This window comes from Peromyscus leucopus, chromosome 5 (assembly GCF_004664715.2).
Source record: "Peromyscus leucopus breed LL Stock chromosome 5, UCI_PerLeu_2.1, whole genome shotgun sequence".
NCBI classification, from domain to species: Eukaryota; Metazoa; Chordata; class Mammalia; order Rodentia; family Cricetidae; genus Peromyscus; species Peromyscus leucopus.
Window position 1 is genome coordinate 58,456,534 of NC_051067.1, and position 6,000 is coordinate 58,462,533.

Consider the following 6,000-nt stretch of genomic DNA (forward strand, 5'->3'; position numbering starts at 1 on the left):
GTATGCTGACCGGCCTGAATGAGATCAAATTTGGCACTGTGCTAATGTATACAGCCCCACTGGACTTATAACATGAAATAAAATAAACAAATTAAAACAAGCAGGCAAAATCCAACATCAAAAAGTGATTTCATGCATACATATAGTAGGTCCTTTCAGTGGCAGGGCGCCCAATATTTTAGCTATTGTGTATAGATGAGATGTCAGTGACAGAACACAGCACAAAGTCCCCCTAGGTGTTTGTTGTCACTGTGTAAGTTTCTTTGTATGACCTTATAACAGAATAATTATTCTCATAATCAAAGAGGTATCACTAGATCTACAAAGGCTTGCTCTGCACTGCCATCTACTGGAAGCAAATACTGACTTGCCTTTGAATTGTTTAAAGGTAGTCTTTTTTGTTTGTTTGGTTTTTGGTTTTTCGAGACAGGGTTTCTTTGTGTAGCTTTGCACCTTTCCTGGATCTCTCTCTGTAGACCAGTCTGGCCTTGAACTCACAAAGATCCTCCTGGCTCTGCCTCCTGAGTGCCGGGATTAAAGGCGTGCGTCACCACCATCACCACCACCACCACCACCACCTGGCTAAAGGTAGTCTTTTTGTTATTATTTGTTTGTAATAGAAAGAACATTGGCGAATATAGCATCAGTAGTAAGGGAAGACGTGGGTCCTGATTATGTTTAATGTAATATAATGCATCAACATCTCATGTAGAAGGAAGCTGAAATATAATCCTTTCAAATCAGTTGTCCTTTAAGTGTTGGGCATATAAAGTACTTGAATGCTCTTTGAAAAGTGAAATTGCTTCCAATTTTGAAAATGAATCACTTAAACTAGCTCTTTGAGAGAGTACTATATTTTATCATCCATTTAAGAATTTTCTTAATATTTGTAAGTGCCCATGAAATGAATACCATGTTAAGTTCTTGAAGGTGCCAACCTTATGTTCATACCTTGAAGGGAAGGAACCCTTTCAAAGTTTTCCTAAGCCAATTTATTGAAGAGATAAATATTTATAGTTAGGTCTAGAAGAATGGGAAGTAATGAAAGCTAAAAACAAGGGGCAGGTTGTGACTCAGTGATAGGACTGTCATTCAGCATGTACCGGGCCCCGGGTTCAGGTCCCATCACCACAAACAACCAAGGACAGTAACGACTGTGTTCACACCTACTCACTCAGCAATACTGAAGACCTCCAATGTCCTAGACTTCCTTGTTTGGAAGGAAGAATTATATAAGTTGATGACACTTGTTCAACCACATGAGCACGAACTGTTAACTTTACCTGCCCAAACTAAGCAATGTGTTCAGAATTCCAGATGGGAAACCACATAGTCCTCCTTCCTTCCTTCCTTCTTCCTTCCTTCCTCTCTTTCTTCTTCTTTTCTTTCTTGTTATTTTTCTTTTGCTGGTGTTGTTATATTTATTTTTGAGACAGCCCAAAGCTGTGAACTTGCAGCAAAGAAACCTCCTCCGCCTCTACCTAACAAATGCTAGGATTACAGATGTGGACATCCGTTTCATATAATAGTGGGGATTGAACCTAAGGTCTCCAACACAGGAGACAAGCACTCTCCCAACTGAGCTACTCTCCCTTTTTAACTTGATAATTAACTAAATTATCAAAAATCAAAGGAAACCATAGAAACATGTTATTATGGAACCAGAAATGAAACAAAAGTCTAACAAAAATCCCCAAATTAAAATTTAATCTTGAGTCATAAATGGGAGCAAACACTGCTTTTGCCTTAGCTGGTCCTTGGGCAAAGTGACACTTAGAGACAGCCATCTGCACCCTTTCCTACTCAGGTGCTTCATAAAGTTTGCCCTAATCCAAGTAAGTTATTGTCAGCACCACTCATCTCGTTTAGTTACTTGTTCTGTGCTCATATTTCAAACTGCCTCGGCTTCTTAGATAGAAGAGAATTATAAAAATTTTAGTGTGTGTGTGTGTGTGTGTGTGTGTGTGTGTGTGTGTGTGTGTGTGTTGGTGAGTGGACAACTCATAGGAGTCAGTTCTCTCCTTCCACCATGGTGATCATGGGGACCTAGTTCAGGTCATCAAGTTTGGCAGCAAACACCACTATTGGCTGAGTCAACTTGCCCACCTACGGATGCCATTTCTTGTGACTCTCGAAAGGGTGTCTCTTACTGGTATAGCAGAAGAAGAGGAAGAGGAAAACCAGAAGGAAAAATTGTAAAATCAAAAAGTTCTGTGAGACAGAAATATCCTCATCTCTTCTTACAGTCTTCAATCTAGGTAATAGAAACCATGTTGAATGAACCAATAGTTTCCACTTTGAAAAGCCACCAGGTAGTTTTGATTCTTTCTGCCTACTAATTGAGGAAAATTATTTAGCGTGTGTGTGTGTGTGTGTGTGTGTGTGTGTGTGTGTGTGTGTTAGGGATGTATATACAGAAGCAGACTTAGGATGCCTTGCTTTATTGCCCTCCCACTTATTTCCTTGAGTCGGGGTCTCTCATCAGCCTAGGTTGGTAGTAAGCAAACCCCAGAAATCTTTCTGTCTCCTCCACCACCCCTCCCAGTGCTGGGGTACCAGATACTTTAGGTTAGGTGAGTGCTGGGGATTCGAACCCATGTTCTCAATCTTGTATAGCAAGTGCTCTTATCTGCTGAGTCATTTCCCCCATTGCCTAGCTAACGTTGGGCAGTGATAACACACATATCTTAAGATCATAGCTTGAACCTGATATTGACCTCAGTAATTTGTTCCTTGAAGAGTCTCAGTAAATATTTGCAAAGTAAGGTCAAGGCCAGAGCCTTGACCTGAATGTCGTCTATGGATTGATACCTCCTTCTTCATTCTGTAAACAAGAGTAGGGTGTCGAAAGAACACTTGAGAGAAGATTGTTTAGAAATCGTTCAGGGCCTTTCCTTAACTTCTTAGAAGAAAGTGTAGATCAGATTTGGGATTCTCAAAGCAAAGTTTATTTACACGGCTTTTGAGTGACCCGTGGGCTCCGTAAATGCAGGTTTGCCCTTGATGTGATTTTCTTTGTGTTGTCATTGTGGGGAGAGAGGGTGGATCCTGCCAGTGGGGATGTGACAGCAGTGGGCTGCTGGTGCCTTTCATAAGAATGCTACTTTTATCAAATGAATGTCAGCACTCTAACAATCTGCAGGATGCAGAGGCCTCCGTGTGACTCTCATTTGGATAATCCAGTGTAGAGGCAGAAAGGTCCCAGGGTCTTTCTCAGGGTAGTTTTCTTCCTTCCTGTCTCAGCCATAAAGAACAACACAAATTGGGATTTTTTTTTTTTATTATTGTTATTGTGGAAATTGAACCAAGGGGCTTTGCAGGCTTTCTACCTCTGACTTATTTGCCCAGCCTCTTTTTCCCCCATATTTTTCAAGACAGGGTTTCTTTGTGTAGTCTTGGTGCCTGTCCTGGAACTCACTCTGTAGCCCAGGCTGGCCTTGAACTCACAGAGATTCGCCTGGCTCTGCCTCCCGAGTGCTGGGATTAAAGGTGTGCGCCACCACCGCCCTGTCCACCCCCTTTTTTATTTTGCTTTTTACAGTTTTCTTTTGTTTTTTGAGACAGGGTCGCTCTCTGTGTAGACCAGGCTGGCCCCACACTCACGGCGATCTGCCTGCCTCTGCTTCCCAGTGCTGGGATTAAAGAAATGTGCCATCACATCTGGGATGGAACCCAGGGCTTCCTTCACGGTAGGCAGGTATTTTACCCACTAAAGCCACTTCCCTGAGTGTTATTCCTCAGTCTTGAGATCAGTCTCACTAAGTTGCTCAGGACGACTTTCAATTCACTCTGTAACTCAGAATGACCTAGAATTTGGCGTCCTCCTGCTTCAGCCTCCTCGCTAACTGGGATTATAGAGCTGTGGCTCCGGCCCACCAGGAGCCTCTGTCAGCAGCAGCCTTCTTACTTTATCTTGAGCCTTGGTCCTAGGAGCCTGTAGCAAGGACGCCTGCTGGGTTACTGGCAGCTCCATCTCAAAGCAGACTTGAGAGTACCATCCTAAGAAGTCGAGTGTACCCTTTGCCTGGCACACTGGACAGAAACAAACCTCCCAAGACGTGGACTCTCAACTCCAAAGCCATGACCCACAGTCTTCCTTACTTGGGCCATGAGGAGCATTTTACAGCTCACACTGTCATAGCTTTTGTTGGGGGCTCTTTACCTTTGACCTGTGTAACTGGACTGCCAGCTCCCAAATAATGACATGAAGACTTCTTTACTAGTTATGAAAACTTGGCCTTAGCTTTGGCTTGTTCCCAACTAACTCTTATAACTTAAATTAACCCATTTATTATTAATCTGCAATTCTGCCACATGCTCATTACCTCTCCTCGATATAGTACATCCCACGTTCTCTGTGTCTGGCTGCTGACACAGATTCTCGCCTCTCAGATTCTTCCACCGTTCCTCTCTCTCTCCAGAAGTCCCACCTATCCTCTCCTGCCTAACTATTGGCCATTATGCTCTTTATTAAACTAATCAAAAGGTGCCTTGGCAAAAACACATCTTCACAGTGTGCAAAAAGATTATCCCACAAAAGACCAGTCCTCTGATGTAATGGCCTTGTCCAAGCATTTTAATGTAGAAGGTCTCTGTAGTAACGGGGGGAGTTAGAAGAGAGGAACTTGTAATTTATCATGGGAGAAAGTCACATGGGTATATGCTCAGACCACCTACTTGCGCCTAATGTCATTTCTACTGCTGTGATAAAATACCCTGAAAAAAAAAATGGAGGGAAAAAGGGTTTCTTTTCTCTTAAGATCCCAGGTCATAGTTCATTCTTACAGAAGAGTGGCAAACGCAGAATTCTGTGGCAGCTAGTCATATCACATCCACAATCAAAAGCAGAGGGCCTCAATGTGTGCATGCTTAGTATTCAGCTAGCTTTCTCACACAGTACAGGGCCCAAACCCAGGGAAAGGTCCTATCTTATTCAGTCTGGGACTTCTCACATAATTAAGGTAATTAAGACAAAGCCCCATAGACACATCCACAGGCCAACCTGATCTAGACAGTTTCTCATTGAGAGTTTCATTTCAGGTGACTCTAGGTTGTGTCGAGTTGACAGTGAAAACTGACCACTGTAGGCTACAACCCAGGAGAAAACAAACAGACCAGCACTATCAGTCCTGAGACTTGCTTTCTTCTCTCTTTTGCAAAAGTGTGGGGGCACAGAAGTTAGAGTATGAGCACTCTCATGGTTAACCTTGTATGTCAACTTGAGACTGAGTTGCAAATTGACCTTTTCTCTTTCTGGAAACTTCCACACTTCCAAAAAATAAAATAATCTTAAAGCTCTTTTTGCTCACAAATCTTCCTTCTCCCTCCGTCCCTCGGCTCCTCCGTCCCTTCCTCCCTCCCTCCTTCCCTCCTCTCTCTCTCCTTTTTTTCCAGCAGATTTCCAATTATACTGCAGGCCTTCTCCAAGCTTGCATTTATTACCTCCCTGATTATAATGCTGAGCTCAATGGCTGTCACTTGTAAAGAGCGGTTCGTTAAGAGGCTACTGGGCTCTATGAGGACTGCCAGAAGTACGGGTTGGCAGAGGAGGGATGAATGCTCGGGTGCAAACTCAATCTTCCCAGGAGCCCCCCTCTGTCAGAGGCCACAACACTGCAATGACAGACACTTCTGCCCCTTGCAGACCCAAATAAAGATCAAGAAGTCTGCTTCCCATTCAGTGCAGATGTAAATACCTTGAAGGCATCTCAGTGCTGTCCTAGCTAAACTGTGCATGCTCCTTCATTTCATATGTGAGCCTAACCAGAGCAAAACTGAAGCACTGACTATCCCAGAGGGAACTCCTAAATGCTTTCGTAAGAAGTAATGGAGAAAACAATGGAGAAAACCGTTCTGCCAGCTTGTGCCCAGGCTTTCGACACTCTGCCCACTCAGACTCGGACTTGTCTGACATGGTTCAAATAACCCCAACTACAGTTTAGATTCTCTTCATTCCACATTCCATTATCATCTTGGACAAGCGATTTCACCACTTTTAGT